Here is a 25,372-nt window from a genome sequence, read left to right on the forward strand (position 1 = left end):
CGCACACGTCACATATTACAGATGGAAAAATTGAATTCACACTGCACGAGTAGTAAGCCAAATTTTAGACAATTACATTCTTTTGCGCAGCCAACTAAAAACTTTCAATCTAACACCGAATGCTGGTTACGCTACACCTTCATTATCATAAACTTCATTTTACAAAACAGTAAAAATGTTATTGAATACATGTTGAAATAAATGTTCTCAGGTCCTGCCCTATTGTCAGAAACGCATTTGCACGTCGTCACATGGTCTCGAACGAAGTAGACGTCATGTTGATTTACTTGTTTGTGAAATTGGGCCGTATTTGGTGGTTTCCATATTTATGCTTGCACCCTATGAATAAACGCAGTTTAATTGATTCACCGCATTAACGATCTCTCCAAAATGCCTCATCTTCGGCACGATGTGTTGTGCAAAATTGTAGGAGATGTGACGTTGACTCCAAGTTATAAGAAATGAGGACTTCATTATTGAGCGAAAGGGAATTTTTGGTGCTGAAACTAGGAAGCTTTTGAAAAACATGGAGACGAATACCTCAAGCACAGGTGAAGGTAGCAGTACAACACCTTGCATTGGTCTGCAGCTTTGAACTACGATGAATACTCTTGCGGGCACAGATACACTTAAGTCGGTGTGCACAGTCCTAAGTTCTTGTTTCAACCCTAGGATGACTAACGCTGACAAGGCCTGTCTCAAAAGTGTAGATATTTTGAAGAGATACAAACATCTTCATAATTTAGTCGAAAAGTAATTTTCCTTGCGAGCAGAAAACATTGTCAAATGTATACTGTTGTGCTGAAGAAAGTTTGGCATCCACTTTGAAATCCAGGCCTTGAGAGGCAGCTCTCACACTGTAGTGAAGTGTTGGTGAACCAGCAGCATAAGAACTTGGAATTCATGTCAACGCTTCCTTTTCAAATATTCTCAGTAGAGTATGGTAGAATTATGGATGCAAGACAATGCACCACCCCATCGGTCCACAACTGTCAGTGATTTAAGGAACATTCACATGGACATGCAGGACCTTTTATTCAGCCGGCTTAAATCCAGACATTTGCCGCACAACGGTTTTGAAGAAGTACTGCGGTTCCGTAGAAGCACGGCTAACCTTAACCACACAGCGAAAACAGTTACCATATGTGCGTGATCACCATTTCACTTGCAAATCGCTAGCGGTCGTCAGACATGCAAATAACTGGCGCCTTGTGTCATCCAAGGCCACAGCCCGAACTTGAATTTCCTACTTGATGGGAAGGTGAATAGCAAGATTGACGGCAAGTGACTGCTTACGTCATCAGCACGCTCGTGGCCTTCCACATGGTTATCCCTACGTTTGCAGCAAAGTTCATTTTAATTGTCCATTTCTTATCTCGACAGCTCTCTGGGAAAAAACCCAGGATACAGTATGAACAATACTGGTGTAGTCCTTCAAAGGTGAAAGGTCTTGACTCCTGTTATTCGTGTAACGCATGTAATACCAGTTTAGAAAATCGACGATTCTGTGATAATATCCTTGCAAACTGTTATTGAAAATGACAGCCATTGCTTTTAATATTGTTAAAGCTGCTATAATTGCTTGCAAGAAAACTGTTTGGACTCATAATGTCCTTTAAACTGGTTTTCTACTTTGTTCTTTTTCTGTTTTACTTCCTAAGGAATCGTTATTTGATAACATATACTTTTTGCTCATAGTTTAGTAAAAGTAATAACACATTTTCTACGCATGTTTGGCCGGGGGAGTGGGGAGGGAGAGGAGCAATGGTTGTCTTTATACTTTCGTAATTACAAGAAGGGCTGAAGACTCATAACAGAATTCTTCGCAAAACAAAAACGGATAGTAAGGACTGGCGATGAACAAACACACGAAACGAGTATTGGAAGAAGTGCTAGATGAGGATTTTATTTGCAACCTACTCTTTTCAGACTAACAGTCAAAGCGAAGCATTAGAGAACGGGTGAGGAATAAAAGTAGCAGGAGAATAGTTGAAGACAATTAAGTATGCAGACGACCAAACAGTGTTCGCTGCATCAGAGGAAGAATTACAATTTATGATGAATATGACCACAAAACGGGGGAAAAGAGAATAAAATTAATAAATTTTGAAAAGACCAAATTGATAAAAATCAGAAAACATGAGGGTTTCACGGAAATACCATAAAAAGGTAAGTCCTCGGAATTAGTAGATTTTTTTAGGTCCTTAGGATATTTGGTGACAAAAAAATGAAAGCTGTACGGAGGAAACAAGAAATGGAATATCTATGAACAAAGGGGTTTATAAAAAGGTGAATGGTTTATTGACAGCAATAGAAATTCCGATGGGATTAAGCGATTTGCCGAGAGTTTCGTCTGTGAAGTACAGGGCAGTGACCCATGGGTATATAGAAAGAAAGAGGAAAAGTACTGGGATACTTCTGAAAGGTGATTGTGAAGAAATTTTCCGAAAGTAAAATGGACGGACAAGAATGATAAATGAAGTATTTCTAATAGCAGGAGAGGACAGAAAATTAATGGAAAGAATAAAAATGAGGAAAACGTCTTAGCTGGGATATATGCTACGACGAATTTTCCAGCAGCGAGAAGCCATCGAAGAACAATTGTAGGGGATGAGAGGAAAAAGAAGACTTGGAATGCTGAATGATGACATTGAAATGACTCAAGTTAGCCGCAAATTAAGAAAGAGACACATGAAAGAGGAAACTGGAGATTATTCAATCCAGACCTGTCTAAGATAGATACTTCAGGCACTAATTGTATTATTGAAACAGTGATAATTTACATTGCATTGATTGACTATTCCGTCGGTTCTTGGTAGAATATTTTATACGTAATGAAAACACATACAAAACTGATGTCGTACTCTACAATATTTGTTATTTATTTCAGAAAACCTGTTTTCGGCTGTTACACCAACATCAGGTACAAACGTAAGTATGTTGTGCAGCGAAATTCCGTTGGAGCACAGATTTTAAACTAGTGCATCTATAGAGCACCTCCATTTCCAGAGATGAAAAATGTTAACGTTAGGTTTACGAATAAAACAAGAGGGATTGTTTCAGTGTCAATGCAACGTAAGATTGTTTAGCTAAGATAAAATATATGACACATTAAATAATGAACTATATACAAATTATGACAATTGTTCATAGAACAAAATAAATTGAACAATTAACTTTGGTGATATGTTCCAAAGGGATGGCTGAACTAAATAATCTTGTCTTTAATAGGTCCTAAATTAAAACGGATATGATATACTAGTCGTTCTAGGCGCGCAGTCCGGAACCGCGCGACTGCTACGGTCGCAGGTTCGAATCCTGCCTCAGGCATGGCTGTGTGTGATGTCCTTAGGTTAGTTAGGTTTAAGTAGTTCTAAGTTCTAGGGGACTGATGATCTTAGTAGAAGTTAAGTCCCATAGTGCTCAGAGCCATTTAAACCATTTGATATACTAGTGAGGTTAATCAGGTAAATGAAGCAGCTGTGATTGTACAAAGTGATGTTTTATCACAATAAGACAAAATATAACAACTGAAATAAAGGAAAATGGGGCATTTGAGAAGCGAGATAATTTACAACATGGCCTGGATGGATTATGAGTAGTAGCTCATGTTGCTTGTAACAAAACTTTTTGGGTTCATAAAGTCCTTTAAACTGGTTTTCTAGTTCGTTCTTTATCTGTTTCACTTCCTAAGGAATTTTGTGATTTGTTAAAAATACTTTTTGCTCATAGTTTAGTAAAAGTAATAACATATTCTCTAACCTTGATTGGCCAGGGAAGGGGGGCACGGCTAACCTTAACCACACAGCGGAAACAGTTACCATATGTACAAGATCGCTATTTCACTTGCAACAAGAGAGATTGTTTCAGCGTAAATGCAACGTAAGATTGTTTAGCTAAGTTAAAATATATGATACATTAAATAATGAACTATATACAAATTACAACAATTGTTCATAGAACAAAATAAATTGAACAATTAACTTAGGTGATATGTTTCAGTATCATCACTGTCAGTTTGTATCTGAGGATGGCGTAACAACCGAAATAAGTAATAAATATTGTACAGTATGACGCCAGTGTTGTGTTTGTTTTCATTCATAAAGTAATAATTTAACACATATAGTTAATGCTTAAATGTGTCTGATGGACATATGTTTATTAATTTCCACTGTTCGAAGATAGTTCGCCTTCCTTCCTTTATGGATTTGATGATACTTAATGTTTCATCTTGCAACTAAGGCCTTCTTTAAGTAGGTGGTCCTTAAAAGATTAGTCCCCTTTTCTGAGTTTCCAACTTCTGTGACGTCCTTTCAAGCAGGTGCATATTGCCCTGTCAGACTGACCTATATTGATTTTGCCCCAACTACAAGTAATATACAGAAGCTGGAAACTTAGACCATGTGCTTAAAGACGGCCATAGTTACAAGATAAAACATGAAGAATTACATCACGTCCGTAAAGGAAGGATGAGTTGTCTTGAAAGAATGGAAATTAATAAACTTATGTCCATCAGTACAAGATTAGTACTGAATGACCGGACACAGTTCCCTTACTCGCCACTTCTAACTGCAGATACTGCTCATAATCCCATCCAGGCCATGTTTCAAATTACCTCTCTTCTCACATTTCCCATTTTCCTTCATTTCATTTGCTATATTTTTTCTTTTTGTGATAAAATATTACTTTGTATAATCACAGTTGGTTCATTTACCTGCTTAACCCCTCTAGTATATCCGTTTTAATGTAGGACCTCTTATAGACAAGATTATTTTGTTTAGCCATGCCTTTGGAACATGTCACCAAAATTTATTTTACAATTTATTTTCTGCTGTGAACAACTGTTGATTTTTACATAGTTCATTTGTTAATGTTTCACATATATCATCTTAAATAATCTTAAAATGCAGGAGATACTGTGTAGATGCACTAGTTTGAAATCTTTGCTCCAACAAAATTTCACTGCACCTCATGCTTATGTTTGTATCTGATGATGGTGTAACAACCGAAAACCGGTTGGCGAAATAAATATTAAATATTGTACAATATGACAACAGTGTTGTGTGTGTTTTCATTCTTAAAGTTATAGTTTAACACACACAATTAATGCTTAAATGTGCCTATTGTGCTTCTTTCCTTATGAAGCTTTTAACCAATCAGGAAGAAAAAAGTACTCAGGCGCAAAAACAGAACCCGCTCGTCTTTCAGTCTGACACTGTGACCATTTCACTACATTAAGCAGAAACAATGTATTCCAGTTCTTGGTATTGCTCTTCCAAAGAAGCATCATTTCCTGTATTCGTTTTTCGTTTAAGATAATTTAAACCGTGTCAACTTGTTATCAAAACACAGAATGCAGAACCATTAGAATCGGAACAGTTTAAAATTCCCAAAAACGAGCACGCGGCTGCTGCGGTCGCAGGTTCGAATCCTGACTGGGGTACGGATGTGTGTGATGTCCTTAGGTTAGTTAGGTCTGAGTAGTTCTCAGTCTAGGGAACTGATGACCTCAGATGTTAAGTCCCATAGTGCTCAGAGCCTTTTTTTGTAGCAAAATTCTGATTTTAAGTTTTATATCACACGACCTAAAATCGAAGTTACAGTAAGCAACTGTACTACTGCTTAGGAGCAAACATTAAAGGCAGTTTTGTACACTTTGACGTAGATTGGTGCAACTTTGCATGCGAATTTTTCACATGTGCACCACACACAGTTGCGTCGTGCCCAAACTGTTAACTCGGGGGTGTCGAGTCATAACGACATATCTACAAAAAGTGGCTTATGAGATGAAGGCAGGGGAAATAATGCAACACTAGGAACACTATCACTGCCACCACCAAGTTCATGTTGCTGATTATCATGATATCTCACTGCGGTATGTTGATAATTTTTAATTGAGGTTGAAGATGATGCCTCATGGTTCTTAGACTGCGTTTACATTTATTCAACAATTTTCCAACTTTAACATTAAGACAGTGGTGAAACAGATCGCTATGAGATCAAAAGTATCCGAACGCGTGGCTGAAAATGACTGACAGGTTCGTGGTGCCCTCCATCGGTAATGCTGGAATTCGATATGGTGTTGGTCCACCCTTAGCCTTGATGACAGCTTCCACTCTCGCAGGCATACGTTCGATCAGATGCTGGAAGGTTTCTTGGGGGATGGCACTGAGGAGAGGTATCGATGTCGGTCGGTGAGGCCTGGTACGAATTCGGCGTTCCAAAACATGCCAAAGGTGTTCTGTAGGATTCAGGTCATGACTCTGTGTAGGTCAGTCCATTACGAGGATGCTATTGTCTTTTAACCAATCCGCCACAGGCCGTACATTATGAACAGGTGCTCGATCATGTTGAAAGATGCAGTCGTCATCCCCGCATTGCTCTTCAACAGTGCGAAGCAAGAAGGTGCTTAAAACATCAATGTAGGCCTGTACTGAGATAGTGCCACGCAAAACAACAAGGGGCTCAAGCGACCACACCATAACACTACCGTCTCCGAATTTTAATGTTGGCACTACACACGCTGCCAGATGACGTTCACCGGGCATTCGCCATATCCACACCCTGGCATCGGATCGCCACATTGTGTACCGTGATTCGTCACTCCACACAACGTTTTTCCACTGTTCAATCGACCAATGTTTACGCTCCTTACATCAAGCGAGTCGTTGTTTGGCATTTACTGGTGTAATGTGTGGCTTATGAGCAGCCGCTCGACCATGAAATCCAAGTTTTTTCACCTCCCGCCTTTCTGTCATAGTACTTGCAGTGAATCCAGATGAAGTTTGGAATTCCTGTGCGATGGTCTGGATAGATGTCTGCCTATTACACATTACGATCCTCTTCAACTGTCGGCGGTCTCTGACAGTCAACAGACGAGGTCGGCCTGTACGTTTTTGTGTTGTACGTGTCCGTTGATGTTTCTTTCTCACTATCATATCAGAAATAGTGGACCTAGGGATGTTTAGGAGTGTGGAAATCTCGCGTACAGACGTACCACACAAGTGACACACAATCATCTGACCACGTTCGAAGTCCGTGAGTTCCGCGGAGCACCCCATTCTGCTCTCTCACAATGTCTAATGACTACTGAGGTCGCTGAAATGGAGTACCTGGCAGTAGGTGGCAGCACAATGCACCTAATATGAAAAACTTATGTTTTCGGTGGTGTCAGGGACTTTTGAACACATAGTATGTACCCAAATGGCCAGTTTTGTAGACACTTCGCTTCGACTGCAAATTCCCGAACTTGGGTTGCAAAAACTAGCCTCCTGTTTTGCAATCACCTGTGACGATACTATGCATTGTTCACGGACAAATGTGCTAAATTAGGTATGCACGCTTCAACATTCTCCCAGCATGCGTTTCTTTTGTACGGACAGAAAATACTTCAGACGCTTTTGAGACATAGTAGATACTTATCAGTGACATAAGTTGCCCAATTTACACTCTCGTGTTTCTAGTATTATAGACAAGACCATCACCTCGAACTTCAATAAGAAATCTTAACAAATTCTTCACTTTCAAATTGCCCTTCCACAAATGTAAGTTATTAAGGCAGTATCCAGTCTTTGTTTCTCTTGTCGATTTAATAGGCAAGACGAACAGCAGAATTCTGACGGTTTGCCATGAAGAGAGCAACTATCCTGATGTCGCCACATTGGAACAGCATTCCTTACGAGACGACAATGTTTTTAGTACCGTACGCTTACTTTCATGAATAAATCTTATATGAGCCTACACCTACATCACACTCAGTTTGTTCGTGCCTAAGTTACAAACACGCTGTAGTTTCGTTACTAACACCGGTCGTTTAAATAAATGCACCGTATATCACCTTACTAATCAAGGCTGTTTACCTGTGTCATATAGTCTCAATGTTAGCGGTGTCACTTTCACCGAGTTGGATGCCGCATCGTGCAACCGTAACATCGAGGTGCCTTCCCGCTCGAGTCACGAATATCGTGAGCTCTTCACACAATCCTCAAGCCATCTAAATCTCTCTAAACAAGAACTAGAAACCGTAAATTATGTCCTTGCAACCACCCCCTCCCAATTCCTCTCCAACCTCCACTACTGTATCATCATTTGCACAATTTAGCTAACAAGTTGGTCATGTTTCTTGGGAAGACAGTATCAAAAGTGGAAATCAGCTGTGAAATAACTGACGGAAAGGCCTGCACACACAACACAAGATTACGTTCGAAACAGAGATGCATGCTATGATCTCTTGCCACTTTGTAAAACTATTAATCCTATCTTGTGTTTGAGAAACATTCTAGAATGGATGGCACGAGTATGCTGTAAGCAATCACCGCTGTAGTCTGCATTTAACCAGTGTAGGCTGCTATCAATGAACCGAAGTCTGATACCTGCTTTGCCTACGAATGCCATTTCACATTCCCTCAAAACGTTACATTCAGGTACTTGTATTAATTGGCCGAATCAATTTGTGAGTCACTGATGTTATTTTCAAAGCATACTATGTTTCTGCGTTTTGTGAAGTACTCTATTTGTAAATGTACCAGTCTTTGAATCACTTTCAAATTTTATCAGGATGTGAATAGATATTCGTGAATTTTTTTCTGGTGTTTCTTCATTGTAGGTAACTGCATTATTAGCAAAAATCTGAAGTTACTATCGATGTATGTCTGCCAGGTTGTTAATACACAATCATGTCATTGAGGTACATCTGAAGATACGTCTGCATATGAAATAAATGTAATATTTGCGCATAAGTAGACGAAGAGATACAGTCCAGTTCGATTACGGTGGTCGACGAGAAATCTCTGAAAACAGTAGCCACTGTAAAATACCTACGAGTTACGATTAGGAGCTACTTAAAGTGGAATGTTCACTTCGAGGAAAGCATATGTCAATTCAGATTCAATGGAAGAGTTTCAAGGAAATACAATTAATCGACGATGGAAATAGCTTATAAATCACTTGTAAGGCCAGTTATCGAGTTCATCAGCTAGCAAGTAGGATTAGCAGAACAGATAGAGAAGATCGGACGAAGAGCGGCACGTTTCTTGACGAACACATTTAGGCGACGGTAGTGTTCTACGGAGATGCTCAACAAACTCCAGTAGCAGACTCTACAAGATAGGCTCTGTGCATCACTAAGAGGTCTTACTGTAGAAACTTCGAGAGTCGGGCAACATACTTTGTCTCACATACGAAATTTGGCTATAAAATGACGGGACTATCGCTGTAAAACATATTCTTTCCGAATCATACACATTTAGTTATTGTCACCGTCAATATACTCCCCTCCTCTATACCTACAACATTACTGGAAGTCTTCCTCTATGAGCTCCTTAATGACGTGACCCGCTTTTTCTTCCACTGCTTCAGTGGGCTGATATTTTGTTCCTTTTAACGTAGGTTTGACCTTAGGGAACAGGTAAGTCAAGTGGTGCTAGGTCAGGCGATTAAGGAGAGTGGCCTAAGACTGCGATGCTGTGCTTCGCTAGAGTCCTGCAGTATAATGTAGTATAAGCCGGTGCCTTGTCTTGATGCAGAAACCATGGGTTCTTCTTCCACGATTCGGGTCGTTTTTTCTCTTATTTTCTGACTGAGTTGAGCAAGAAGCTCAAGGTAGTAATGTTCATTGATAGTTCTACCTCCAGGAACCCAGTGAAGATACAAAGTTCCATGAGTATCAGAGAAAGACAATCATCATCGCTTTGAATCTTGATTTTCTCATTCTAGCTATTTCCCTATCTTTGAGGCTGCGCCCATCCAATGCATGGACTGGCGCTTAGTTTCTGGATCAGAAGTGAAAAACCATGATTCGTCATATGTTATAACTCTTTCCATGAAATTACGATCATTTTCAATTGTATTCGGGCTGTCAATACAAACATTTTGACGAGCTCCTTTTTCTTCGATCGTGAGAGTTTTCGGTGACAGTTTCGCACACACTTTTCTAATATTGCATTGATTACATAAAATTCGCCTTGAGCATTCTTTGACAGTTTCTGCAATTTCATAAACCGATAGAATAGCCAACCGACGGTCAAATCGAATCATTACCTACTTTTTCGATATTTTCATCTGTTTTTGCTGTTGAAGGGCGTCCCGTTCATGAGTTATCTTGAACATCTCAGCCATCTTGGAAACGGCTGAACGACTGAAACACTCGCGAACGTGATAAACTGTCTCCTTTTAGTAAAACGTATATTTCAGTACCAGTTTTGTGTGAAACTTCACGACAATCGTTGCACTGCTGTTACACTTGTCATCTTTCCGCCAAAACAAAATAAAAGCTGTTACACTAACAAAGATCACGGCAACACGGATTTGTTTACACACACCAGATATGCCGCCAGAGAAAGCTTCACGCTTCACAAATATTGTTCGTTTGCCTTTGGGGCATGCGTACTTACTGTGTGACGCTCATTTTATAGCTACACCTTGTATGTCTCGCGAAACGACCAAGAAGAATGTAGGAGAAACTAAAGCTCACACTGAGGTTTGTAGACAGCCGTCCTCCCCCCCCCCCCCCCCCTCCATACACCATTCGGGTATGCAAGGGGATAGGGTGTAAGTGAAACTATTATTAGAAATGCCCTCCACTACTTGCCGTACGGTAGCTTGCAGGGTTTAAATGTAGATGTAAATATACACGGGCTGACAAAAAAATGAAGCACTCATAAGGAAAGGAGGAAACGAAACGAAACACCACGGGTTGAGAGGGTGTACGACTTTACTTCCGTGATTAGAAAAGGGAGTAAGATATATGGAGAACTTGGCAGTGTGGACCCACTTCTCAGTATGACGTTGCACCCTCTCTGGCCTTGATGCATGCACGATTCGGTTGGGAAGCCTGTTATCAGGCCGTTGTATCTTCACCTGACGCAAGTTGGCGCATAAGGCCTGTATTACACTATCAAATTTCTTTGTCAAAGTTGATATGTCAAATATTTTTGTCAAGGAAGTTTGATGGTGTAATAGGGCACTGTGTTTAATCTCGTCTGTCCTCAAATAAATTTGATCAAATCTAGGGCCTCGCTGTAGATCTGATCATAAAAGTCGCTTGTTTTCTGTTCACTGTAATGTGACATGTTGCCACGTGCAGCGTTCTGTCATCTGTAGTGTGTTTATAAACATGGCCGGTAAATACAATTGGTGTGTACCGACAACTACAAAATTAATAGAGATGTATGAAGCTGATGAGGTGCTTTACAACGTGAGGCACCCTGAATGCAAAAATAGATTAAGAAGATTGAAGACCTAACGTAACCTAACATAACCCTCTCCTGTAGCAAGGAATCGGAGTGTTATAGTGAGCCTGTCTTCTGCAGATGTAGCAATTTTTAAGTGAGTATTGTGCTTAGTGATATGAGGATACACTTCGCTGAGCAAATACTGAAATGTATGCTCATCCATTCTTAAGTAATTTATGTACGACTTGACGTCCTCCTCTACAAGCTCACGTAACAAGTTTTGTTGAATGCTTTTATCGTCTCGTGGTAAAACCCACGGCTTCACCCAGGTACGTTCCCTTTTTTTTTCCCCGCTTCTCTCCCACGTGCACGCAGTGCAGTTGTCAAACATGCAACTGCTGCGGTTAATAACAAGTTGTTGTTGCTAGCGATCTTGAACTTTGACGAAAAATATGATGAGAGTGTAATACCCCTTTTTAGCGCCACGTCAAAGATTTTGTCAAATAAATTTGACGAATATTTCATCATATCTTTGATCAAATCTTTGACAAAGAAATTTGATAGTGTAATACCGGCCTAACTGTTGCACCTCGTCCTTGATAACCTGGACACTGGCACTGGGGCGGAGTTCACTTCCAGCTGGCCCCACACATGTGCTATTGGAGACAGATCTGGGGATCTGGTTGGGCATGGGAGTACCTCAACATCACGCAGGCAGTTCATACAGACACATGTTATGCATGGAAGAAAGACTGACCTGTTGAAAAATTGCACCACGATACTGTCACATAACAGGTAACACATGAGGGCGCAGGATACCCGTGACGCAGCGCTGTAAAATCAGAGATCCGTCAATCACCAACACCTGTGACCTAAAGTCATTACCAGTGCCTCCCCACGCCATGACGTCAGGAGTGTCACCAATGTGTCTCGTTGCAACACTAGAAGATCGAAATCTCCGACCAGGTCGTCGCCATACTCGCCGACGGCGGTCGTCCGCGGTAGCAGATGTAGATGGAGTACAGAACCGCGATTCATCGCTGAACACAACGCGACGCCTGCCCGGACACACCACCACTCGAAACGCACCTATTTTCTGGAGTTAACTGCAGCCTACATATGGGACGATAATTCACTAGTCCGACAGCTGTTAGTCTGTGGCGTATGGAGTGGAATGACATAGAATGTTGCAGGGAGTCTTTTATTTGTTCTCAAATTGAAAGTACAGACGTGCAGGGGTTAAGATTTGCACGGTGCACAATACGGTGATCCTGCCCTGTGGTGGTCAGGCGTGGTCCACCGGAACCTTCAAGACCAGTAAGCTTGACCTCGCACTCCCATGCAGCCCGACATTGGGCCACTGTCGCATCCGAATGCATCACAAATCCGGATATTGCATGATTCGACCAGATCACCATACGCGTACCTACAATAAGAACCCTTCCAAACCCTGTCTGGTGCTGATAAGGAATACACTGTGTCTCCGTGTGCTTCACAGCAATCACTCAACACCTGACGCTGTTCAGGCCTCTTATATACCCTAACAGTCCTGGTAACAACAATAAACACGAGCAACACTAATGCATTATTTTGGCTGCTCTGCCTGTCACACAGAATTGTAGCTCAAATGATTTACATACCCGCCGATGGTATAACGCACACCGCTGTCGCGCAGCTTTTTCAGTGCAACAGAGACAGAGAGTGGTAAGAAATGTAACGAAATGCAGTTCTCCTGCAACGAGCCTCCGGAACTATGGATCCACTGTGCCAAAATACTCAGATAATTTCCGTCAACGACTTTTGAAATTTTGTCGGTGGATTTCTGGTTCATATTGTGTATCATATACAAAAATCAGTGTTTCTGGTATCGAATGTTCGATATATCGAAAATAGAGACTCTTATGTGAAAAACAGTTGTTAGATTCGGAATAGGAAATTTATTATTTACATTTGTTCTGTGGAAAGTTTCTTATTGATGATTTACACATAGGTTTTCCAGCAAATTTGTTTCATTTTTAAAAAAGTTGAGATTTTGATTGTTATTAAATCACAGAACATTTATATATATGTTTGGGTCTAATGAAATTTTATTAAGTGGGGACGTCGATGAAAAACACACACTATTTCAAAACTGCACCAAATCCACAGTTTTGGAGATATGGCAATGAAATTTTGTACCATGCTTTAAGTGAAAGTAACACATTTACAAATAAAATCCTTTGATTATATATATTCAACTTTTTTAATGAAATTTGAAGTTTTATTTTCAAAAAATAATGTATGTTCCTTTTTCTCAGAAAATATTCAAGAGATATCTACAAAAGTTTCTCTGTTTCATCTCTTCATACATTGTAAGCTTCTCTCACGAAGTTTTTGGAATAGGTCAAATAGGAGAATCTTCATAATTTTTAATTATATTTCCACAAGTACAATTTTAAATTCATACAAAATTCCAAGCACTTTGCCCCATATCTAAGCCTGCAATCAGAATTTCAAAATATGCTCTTGAGAAAACGTTTATTAAGTTTACAGAAATATGTGTACAAAATTTCATAATTCTAACATTCATAGAATCTGAGGAAAAGGTACGTAAACTTTAAAAAACAAACTTTTCAGGAAATGCAATTTAAAGTTCAACCTAAATTTTTTCCTTATGTCACTTCTTCAGAAGGCAACACATTCGTGTTCTGAGTCATCTTTCCCTTCAAGGCTTCTCTTTTGGTTTCTTGTTGTCTGTCTTCTTTCCTTTACCAGGTCTTCAATTGACTTTTCAGCTGTAGAGACGTGCTGTAAATCTATTTTTCTCAGAATGTCTTGAGTAAAATTTCCTATGTTGAAGCCCATTCATTCTTTCTAATACCTACATCCTCCCGAAGTTCCTATCTTTAAAGACACTAACTACATCATAAGTTGCAATTCTGTAGCAGATGCAAATGTGTTTTTAGGGGATCGTTTCCATATGAGTGAATTTAGAGACTCATTTGGATTTGGGGTTTTGCCATGAACACACTTTTTGAGAAGTGCAGGATCAGCCAAAGATGATCTATAAAACCAAAGAGTATGTATCACGGCCTTCTAGATGTATCCCCCACGTTTGGTTGAAGGTAATACGCAGAATCGTGGTTCATTGAGCTGGTATTGAAGTGCTGCTTCAAAACGTGGGCGTGGCAGGGAGGCCGCGTTACACTTTTAATTAATTTTCAGGCACTTCGTATGCGATTTCGACATTGAAACTGAAGGAACTTATTGTCCATGAATTGCCGGCCGCGGTGGTCTCGCGGTTAAGGCGCTCAGTCCGGAACCGCGCGACTGCTACGGTCGCAGGTTCGAATCCTGCCTCGGGCATGGTTGTGTATGATGTCCTTAGGTTGGTTAGGTTTAAGTAGTTCTAAGTTCTAGGGGACTGATGACCTCAGATGTTAAGTCCTATAGTGCTCAGAGCCATTTGAACCATTTTTTGTGTTCCGCCAAACAGCATATCCAGCAACGATACACTGCGGTCTATGATGCACTTTGTTTTCCTAAGCATCAACATGTTTATTGTATAGTTTGTAAGTATCACAAAATATGCCAGCTACACAGATACACACACAAACGCTTATGATTTTTCGAGATTAATGGCACATGATAACGATGGTTCGCTATAGTTTAGTAGAGAGCTATAATTCAATTACGCTCCACCAACTGATGATACGATATCATAACTAACGTTTAATAATGTAATGCAATATTACTCACGGCAGTCCTGTCTTCCTTTATCAGATTTTTTCGTAGTGTATGAAGCTTCTTACTGAAGTAACGGGAAAAACAGGTTTGTGCAATTCTCAGAGGCCACAGAGCTCAACATTAGCTCAAGGCGCACGCACAGAAATTAACTGCACGCTGTCTGTATGTCAGCATATGGCAGTGACGACACATGGCGTATTGCGTACGGACTACCACTTCCATCAAGCACCTCCAAGTACCGCTGCTGACGGGTTTCGCAACGAAGAGGCGTAAAGGTAAATATCACGGCACTTCCAGACGAATACTTTCAGACAAGCTGACATATGTACTGACTCTTTATATGATGCTCCCCGTTATTCGTTGTCACGTCATTCAAGGAACGTAATCTGAGTACTTGCAAAAATTAATGCTCTCTATTTCCTTTCTTTATTGTTCATTACAATTATGCTGTTTACGTGGCGCACTGTCATAGTGGCGTAGCTCTGAATAGTTTGCATCCTTAATGCTATTACAGAACCTACATTTCTAAACACATAATTTAAATTTTTAGCAGAAGGTGACTTTTTTGCTTGTCCTGGTTCATTGTCACTGATAACTCAAAAATACTCTCAGCACAGAGAACGAGAAGAAACTTAGTACTGTTGATAATGAGAAAATTTTTAGTATTAATCTCTTTTCGTTATTATAACAGCAGTTACCGTCACAACGTTTTCGATTGAGTACCAGTTTCTCGTAATGTCTAGTTGCTTTTAGACTTACCGGGAAGAGCTCACAAAAATAGAAAATAAAAAACGTCTTGAAGGAGGGAAGGTTGGATTTTAACGTCCCGCCGGCGATGAGGTCAGTGGAGACGGGGCACGAGCTGGTAGGGAGCATGAGGAAAAAAAAGGACGTGGAATCCTGGCTGGCATTCACCTTAAGGTATTTCGGAGGAATCATGGAAAAATAAAATCTAGGTAGATGGACGCAGATATCAACCACGGTCCTGGGTTTGCTGCGCCAAGACGCGCAGGAATAAGCGACAAGCTGCAGAGGCCGAAGACTGGACTGGCGTTGCCCTCCGCATTAGTCTATCTTATGCAAGTCTCTTCATATCAGCATGACTTCTGCAGCCTACAATTGTTCCTGACCCTCACCACCGCTGCTGCCCCCCCCCCCCCCCACACCCTGCCCCCCCCCCCCAGCGTCACTCTACACACACAGTCTCAGACTTTATCATATCGACTTATCCCTTCTCTTGCGCACGACGCACATTCTTCTTCAGTGCGACGCAGTACCTCTTCGTCAGTTACTCGACATACCCAAGCTTCTCATCTCGGGTTGTCTCTAACGCTTATTGTCCATGTTTTATTTCCATTTAATATTACACTCTACACGAATACTTTCAGAAACCACATTCCAAAACATTCGTATTCAGTGCTAATGTATTCCTCTTCCTCAGAGACACTTTTTTTGTAGCTGCATGTCACTATTTTATATTCTTTTTACTTCGAATATTTTTGCTTCCAAAATAGCAACACTCTTTTTGGTGTTTTATTTTCTAACCTATTTCCCTCACCTGATTTATTTCGCCTACACGCTGATATACTAGATTTGTTTTTGTTGTATGTTCATTATACATATGACCACTGTTCAACCTCTGTCCATTCCATTCAAATGATCTTCGAAGTCCTTAGCCGTCTCTGGCATGATTGCAGTATCACTGGCAAAATCTTGAATATCTTCTTACGTCTCCCTGAATTTGAATTTCGTTCCAAAATTTCTCTAGGCTTCCTCTACTATTTGCTCTAAACATACTCACAGACGAAACAACGGCCGGCCGGAGTGGCCGTGCGGTTCTAGGCGCTACAGTCTGGAACCGAGCGACCGCTACGGTTGCAGGTCGGAATCCTGCCTCGGGCATGGATGTGTGTGATGTCCTTAGGTTAGTTAGGTTTAATTAGTTCTAGGCGACTGATGACCTCAGAAGTTAAGTCGCATAGTGGTCAGAGCCATTTGAACGAAACAACGTGTGGGACGGGCCTCAATCCTATCAAACAACTTTCGCAACTGCTGCCTCACTTTCATGGCCTTTGACTTCAGTTAGAGCGGTTTGGTTCCGTACACGTTGTAGCTAATTGTATTTTAACCCGACGACTCCAGAATTTTAAAGATGGTATCTCGATCAATATTCAAAGAAGCGTTTTCTAAACCTAGAAATGGTACAAATGTGGTTTTGTTTTTCTTCAGCATGCCTTCTAAGATCAATCGTGGGGGCAGTATTGCCTCGCATTTTCCAACGTCTCCGAGACACATAAAGATCCACCTCTCGGTCGGCTTCTACCAATCGCTCCATCCTATGTAAATGTATCCATGGAACACTATAAAACCTAGCATAATTAATTATCAGTCTGGATATAACCACTAGCTATCAACGAAACACTTGATTGTGACTCTTGATTCTGACAGTCGCTATACGATTCATTTCGTTTAACTGTCCATGAGCATTACTGTATACGCTATCTTCAGACAGAAACGCGAGTAACTGCCAGTAACATCTCGCCGCGCCCTGAAACTCAGTCAGCTTCCACAGTCGTACTGTGATGACTGGGTGTTGTGTGATGTCCTTAGGTTAGTTAGGTTTAAGTAGTTCTAAGTTCTAGGGGACTGATGATCATAGATGTTAAGTCCCATACTGCTCAGAACCATTTGAACCACAGTCGTACTAGAGGCACTTGTCAATAAACACGCGATTGGCGACGGATTAGCGGCAGCCATAACAGCAGCTTTCACACGGCTGCGCAATGAACTGCACCTCTGTAGGCCTTCAGTTCGATACGAACACGAGCGATCGTTCGCCGTAGAAACCGTGTTTTAAAAGGACAAAGAAGCATATCAGCCATATAGAATACTTCTGAGAGTTCTGACAGATATGGGATCTAGTAACGGGGAGATATAACGGAAGACTCCAGTCTTTCTGGAGTCAGGATTTAAGATCTGTCCGTTGCTTTTCGAAGGCAGGAACAGAGAGAGCGAGCAGCCTCATAGTTCCGAAAGAGGTAAACCTCACTTGATTTGTCACGGGACATCGACACCACTGAAAGGCTTTTTACTAGATTGTGTGTGGTGTGCTAAAACTTTGTTTGCCTCCAGGACAGCCGTCGGCATTCTACGCCGTTATCCTGTAAGTTGGTAAGCATGCTACAAACAGCGTGCAGAATGGCCTGTAGGTGGCAGCACAGTGCAGATGCACACATACCGTCGCAGTATAAAGATGGCCGCCCCACTTGCGACTTGCACCAGGGAAGAACAGCGTTCTCTTATTCGGTTTTTGCGTAGTGAAGGTGTGAAACCTATTGAAATTCATCGACGAATGAAGGTTCAGTACGGTGATGCATGTTTGTCACAGCAGCAAGTCTACGAATGAAGTAGGAAGTTCGCAAATGGTGTGACTTCAGTGGGAGATGCTCCTCGTCCAGGTCAGGCACAACGAGTTGTGACTTCACAGAACATTGCAGCAGTTGAAGCCATAGTGAAGGAAAACTGCCGAGTGACACTGAATGACACTGCACCATGTTTACAGATTAGTCATGGGTCAGCACACCACATTGTGCATGATGTGCTCCAGTTTCACAAGGTGTCTGCAAGATGGGTGCCACGGCAGATGACTCCTGAAATGAGAGAACGACGTGTTGATGCTTGTGAAGAACTTCTTCGGCGCTTTGAACGAGAAGGTGATGGCATCCTTGCAAGAATCGTTACTGGGGACGAAAGCTGGGTTCACTTCCACCAACTGGAGACGAAGAGAGCGAGCAAGGAATGGTACCATTCCTCATCACCAAAACCAAAGAAGTTTCGAACAGAACCATCAGCAGGGAAGGCTATGCTGACTCTCTTTTGGCACGAAAAAGGCGTCATTTTGGAGCATTACATGCCTAGAGGGACCACTGTCACCAGTGCATCATACACAGATCTCCTAAAAAATCATGTGCGGCCTGCAATCAAATCAAAGCTACGTGGATTGCTGTCAGCAGGTGTCCCTTTGCAACATGACAATGCTTGGTCCCACACTGCCCGTACAACAGTTGCAACAGTTACTCACCAGACCTTGCCCCAAGTGATTTCCATATGTCTGGACCACTCAAAGACGCAATGGGAGGAAAGAAGTTCCGTTCTGATGAAGAGGTATGCCTCGTGGTGCATGAGTGGTTGCGCGGACTACCAAAAGAATTTTTTTCTAAAGGAATTTATGCACTTTGTAAACGCTGAAGAACTTGCATTGAGCGTGGGGGAGATTATGTTGAAAAGTTATACAGCTTTGTACCACTTCTGCACAATAAATAATATTTAAAAAATATTTAAGGTTTTCATTTGACTCTCCCACGTACATCCAAAAATATTTTAAAACATTTTCCTGATTTTTATTTTTGTGTTATAGATTGGGGTGTCAAGGCAAAAAACAATTGAACTAATTATGTGAGATACTGAAACTGAAATCTTTACGTCTTTAACTAGCATCCTTAATCACAACACAATAAAAACAGAGTTATTGGAGGTGACATTCTTGCGCAGATCGACAAGTACTCTAGAAGAAATCCCATAATATGATCTAGTCGCTACACGGAATAAATGTCGCGGGGTATGGAACCTTTTCCTCTTTATTTCAATACCAAGGCATTATTACACTTTCGTACCAGTTATCATTGCCTGTTGTTCAGTGCCATTTCCATTGTGGGGATTTTCAAGCATTTTTGCTGCAAACTACAACTGACTAATGCAAGTAAATATGTCAGAAATAAACAAATCTTATAAAGAGTCAGGATTTACTCTTCCTCGTTTTATTAGTAACAACCATACGTCGTGTGTAATATTCGCATTCAACACTTGATTGTTTAACTTGCGACCATTACATTAATACTGGGCACATCGTTATCACCGCTTTTTAGCCTCTAGTAGCTCTGTATTAAGTTCTCAACTCTGATGTTCTGATGATGGGCTATGCCTAAAATGCGCAAAACAGGAAACGAAAAAAAATTAACAAATTCGCTCTTGTTATTATTGGCCAGAGAGCGTTGATAAGGATACGCTCAACAGCTGATTGTATTTTAGAGGATGTACACAACTGTTCACTTGCAGGCCTCTTTTTTCTTTGTTCTGAGTGTTTGTTATGACAGGATTCACTGGCCTCCCCTTATTACATTCAAATGATGACACAGAAAACTTGCGACATTACACACAAATCACCTTTATTCCAACAAACGTTGAGATACGTAATGGGTTCTTCTCACGGAGGAGCTCGCCAGTCTGATGCACGCGTCTGCTCGCTGTGGACTCTCGGAACTACCAGACTGTCCTGAACAAAGGGACACACATAAACGGACAACAAATACATTTGCAGGATTTCTGTCAGGGAGCACCCTGTGCTGGAGCGGCAAAAGTCAGTGTAAGAGCTCAACAGTGGATCGTTCTTCCTTATCGGCAACGGTGTCTTTAAAAACAAGAAAAATAGGAAATTTAGGGTCTAACGAGTCACTGTCGACACGGTCATTAGAAACGGAGCACAACGACAAATAGGACAGGAATGGGGAAAGGAACTGACCACGTTCCTCTTGGGAAGGAACTGTCCCACCGTCCTTCTGTCTGATTGACCAATGCGATCTGAACTCCGTAGATGTGAGTCCAGAGGCTCAACAAATGTGCAGCCTAGCTCCGGTACCGAACCTACAGTTTTGCGGTTTCGTTTTCTCCATCGCTGATATAGTAAGAGTAGGAGTAGTCACTGCAAAACCCTGATGTCTTTTGGTCTCTTCCGATTCCGCCCTAAATGAAGTCAAGACATTCGGAGAGTAGAGAGTGAAATATTAGGCGACCCAATGATGCGATATTTCTGTGGCCGAATATCGGATGCGCTTCCCGTGAATAGTTCAGTTAGTGCCGTAACTACTAGAAATAGTTTGCTTATCCGCTATTCACAAAAATGGATTTATACTTTCTTGATAATCTCGTTACAGTCTTAATGGTGAAACAAATTGTATTCAAATGTGACAGGATTAATAGTTGTGTTTTGAAACAGTATGAGACCTCGTATTTTGAATGATAACCCCACTGATGTACGTTGCGTGAATAATACACTGACGGAAAAAAAATCACAGCACCAAAAACTAATCAATGTAGAGCAATGAAATTTTCGGAATACTTTTGTCTAGGTAACATATTTAAGTGATTAACGTTGCAAGATCACAGAGCGAGATAATCCATTGCAAATGTGAAATGCTGGTACATTAATAACCGGTGCAACCGCCAGAATGTTGATTGTAAGCATTCAAACGTGGATGCGTTGTGTTGTACGTGTCGGACGTTAGTTTGTAGGATTGAGTTCCACACCCTGCAATGCTGTTCGTGAATGGCAGCGCAACAGGTCGAATCACCGAGTTGACGTACACATTTGCAGTCAGGGTGCGTGGGATAACCACGTTAGTGCTCCTAGTGTCATAGGAAATCGCACCCCGAACCATGACTCCAGGTGCAGGTCCAGTGCGTTTAGCACGCAGACAGGTTGGCTGCAGGCCTTCAACTGGCCTCCTTCTCACCAACACGCCGCCTCATTGGCGCTGATACAGAAGCAGAAAACGCAACAGAGCTACACCCTGCCCTCTAATGAGCTCTCGCTTGACACCACTGAAGTCGCAGATGGCGGTGGTTTGGGGTCAGCGGAATGCACGCTGCAGGGCGTCTGGCTCGGAGCTGCCCTTGAAGTAACCGACTTCTAACAGTTCGTTGTGTCAATGCGGTGTCAACTGCTGCTCAAGTTGCTGCTGCAGAAGCAGTACGATGCGGCAGAGCGATACGCCGAACACGATGTTCTGTCCTCTCGTTAGTGCCAGTGGCCGTCCGGAGCCCGGTCTTGCGACAGTACATTTTCATGATCACCACTTCTAACAATCATGTACAGTGGCTACATTCCTGCCAAATCTTTCTGTAGTATCGCAGAAGGAACATCCAGCTTCTCGTAGCCCTGCTACACGACCTCGTTCATACTCAGGAATATTCTGATAATGGCGTATCCGTTCCCTTAAAGGCATTCTTATGCGACTCGTACGAAATTTGAACAGATATCGTCTTTCAGATGTAGAAACAGCGTCCGCAGCTCGTGGTCGTGCGGTAGCGTTCTCGCTTCCCGCGCCCGAGTTCCCGGGTTCGATTCCCGGCGGGGTCAGGGATTTTCTCTGCCTCGTGATGACTGGGTGTTGTGTGATGTCCTTAGGCTAGCTAGGTTTAAGTAGTTCTAAGTTCTAGGGGACTGATGACCATAGATGTTAAGTCCCATAGTGCTCAGAGCCATTTTGTAGAAACACGCATACCTACGTTCATTCATGTCGCACGACTTTTCCTTGGTGTTGCGATTTTTTCCATCAGTGTAGTTCGGCAGTGTTAGGCCTAAGTGTATGTGACGTTACTAAGTAGAGCTTCAGCGTCGCAGGTTCGTTTGCTTCTAGAGGCAGACACTAAATACTGACATATGTCACGTGCATGAACCGCGCGGGGTAGACGTGCGGTCTAGGGCGCCTTGTCGCGGGTCGCGCGGCTGCTCGTGTCGGAGGTTCGAGTCCTGCCTCGGGCATGGGTGTGTGAGTGTGTGTTGTCTTTAGCGTAAGTTAGTTTAAGTTAAATTAAGTTGTGTGTAAGTTTAGACACCGATGACCTAAGCAGTTTGGTCCCATAGGACATACCACAAATTTCCTTTCACGTCCCCGAGAAAACAAAAAAGTTTTACAATCTTTGTGGACGTCAGTTATTTTTGATCTTCGCTTTTTATCAGTGAAATAAGAGTGTAAACTTTTATGGCTCAAATGGCTCTGAGCACTATAGAACTTAACATCTGAGGTCATCAGTCCCCTAGAACTTAGAACTACTTAAACCTAACTAACCTAAGGACATAACACACATCCATGACCGAGGCTGGATTCGAACCTGCGACCGTAGCGATCGCGCGGTTTCATACTGAAGCGCCTAGAACCGCTCGGCCACTCATCCGAAAAATTTTATACTGTTTATTTACAAAACAAATGTTTCAGTACCTGGTGTGGAGGATCGGCAAGCAAACAAACTTGTTTTACACTGTTGCTTAGCGAAAAATATTAGTTGTTTTCTAGATGGATCTACAGAACTGTGTTGTTCTTTTCGATTGAATTCGGACTTAAATGTCATTGCGGGTTCAAGGTCAACATCGATATGTACACATATGTTTGTAGATGTAGATATCGCGGCGCAACACCACTTGCGGGCAAAATGTACCTGTGGCTCGCGTTGTCGGTACAAACAGAAGGTGGTGGATCAGTGTGACTGCAGCAGATGTGCAAGATGCCTCGCAGACGTATGCGCGAACCGTACCGTCAGATCAGTAAGTTCGGAAGACGGTACATCATTGGCATGAGAGAATGTGACGCATCCATCAGGGAAACAGCTGATCGTGTGGGGCAAAGTGTTTCGGCAGTGCAACGGGTGTGTGCAGAATTTTTCACGGAAGGCCACAGAACACGATGAGATTGGTCAGGTCTCACCATCCAGACCACTCCCCCAGCCTCCCCGAGAAGATCGACACCTCATCCGAATGGCATTGCAGGACAGTTCTGTACCCTCCTCGGCTCTGGCGCAATAATGGAGCAGTGTACACTACCAGGGGTGACAGTCCGTCGCTATTTATTATGGCATGGGTTAAGTGTGCGTCGTCCACTTCTCCACCTACTTCTGACGAAAGTGCAGAAACATGCTAGACAGCGATGGTGTGTGGAACGACGTCACTGTGGACAGGAGTGGCACCATATAGTGTTTTCCAACGAATTCAGGTTCTGCTTGTTTGAAAATCATGGCCGCATTTTGGTTCGCTGCAGACAGAGGGAGCGGTATCACAGTGATTGCATTCGCACAGCACACACAGTGCCACGTCAATGCCTCATCGTGTGGGGTGCTATTGAAAATGGTTCAGATGGCTCTGAGCACTATGGGACTTAACATCTGAGGTCATCAGTCCCCTAGAACTTAGAACTACTTAAACCTAACTACCCTAAGACCATCACACATATCCATGCCAGAGACCGGATTCGAACCTGCGACCGTAGCAGCAGCGCGGTTCCGGACTGAAGCGCGTAGAACCGCTCGTCCACATTGGCCGGCCTGCTATTGAATACAACCACAAATCACAGTTGGTGCGTGTCCAGGGCACTGTGACCATTGTGAGCTACGTGACAGACATCATCAGACACGTACGATACCATTTCTGATAACATCCCATTGGGACTGGGTCACAGCGCTGAACGCCTCGTTTCACCATAGCCCACATATTTTCGACTGGCGACAAGTCTGATGATCTTGCGCGCCAGGCCAAAAGGCTGACATCCTATGACACCAAAAAGGCATGTGTTCGTGTTGCAACATGTGGCCGTGCATTGACTTATTGAAAAATGGCGTGTAGGATGTTATCAGAAAGGGTATCCTACGTGTCGGAGGATGCCATTGATGTAGTCACATTGATCTCTGTGCCCTGTACGCGTAACGACTGTGATTTGTGATCGTATCCAGTAGCACCCCACACGATAAGGCATTGACTTGGTGCTGTATGTCTTGTGCAAATGCAATCACTGTGACACTGCTCTCTCTGTCTGCAGCGAACAAAAATGTGGCCATGATTCTCAAACAAGCAGAACCTGATTCGTCCGAAAACACTATCTGATGCACTCCTGTCCCCAGTGACGTCGTTCCATACACCATTGCTGTCTAGCATGTTTCTGCACTTTCGTCAAAAGTAGGTGGAGAAGTGGACGACGCACACTTAACCCATGCCATAATAAATGGCGACGGACTGTCACCCCTGATAGTGTACACTGTTCCATTGTTCCGCCAGAGCTGAGGAGGGTAAGTCCCATAGTGCTGAGAGCTATTTTTGAGGCTGGAGGAGTGGTCTGGGTGGTGCGACCTGGCCGATCTCGTCTTGTTATGTGGACTTCCGTGAATCATTCTGCACACACCCGGGTACGCTCTTTCGAACTTATTGATTTGACGGCACGGTTCGCGCGTACATCTGCGAGACATCTTACACGTCTGCTCAAGACACATTGGTTCACTACCTTCGGTTTATAGCGACAACGAGAGGCGCAGGCACATTTTAGCGGTAAGTGGTGTTGCACCGCGACATCAATATTGACCTTGAACCAGTGGGCCAGCATGATGCAAATGCTAATCATACTAATGTACATGTTCTCTGAACATGTAGATCCTATCTCTAGTCGACCAAGTGTTCTGTTTTTCCTGGACATGAGTTTCTTATTAGATTTCACGATAAACTGCTCTGGGGCACACTTAGCTAATATCCATTACATGTTCTGGCTTTCACTAAAGTGATACTGAATTAATACAACTGTATGTTTCACAAGACTGGACGTGCGTTTCAATTGCAAAAAATTTTTTATAGGGATGTGACGGGGGTGGGGGGTCAGCTG

At 42.3% G+C, this 25,372-nt stretch overlaps 1 protein-coding gene across 1 annotated transcript in view; it reads left to right on the forward strand.

Annotated features, from left to right (window-relative positions):
- Nucleotides 1–25,372, forward strand: part of LOC126457541 (uncharacterized) — a 53,230-nt gene that overhangs the window by 20,646 nt on the left and 7,212 nt on the right. The gene's annotated exons all lie outside the window — the stretch shown is intronic.

The sequence above is a fragment of the Schistocerca serialis genome, chromosome 1 (assembly GCF_023864345.2).
Source record: "Schistocerca serialis cubense isolate TAMUIC-IGC-003099 chromosome 1, iqSchSeri2.2, whole genome shotgun sequence".
NCBI classification, from domain to species: Eukaryota; Metazoa; Arthropoda; class Insecta; order Orthoptera; family Acrididae; genus Schistocerca; species Schistocerca serialis.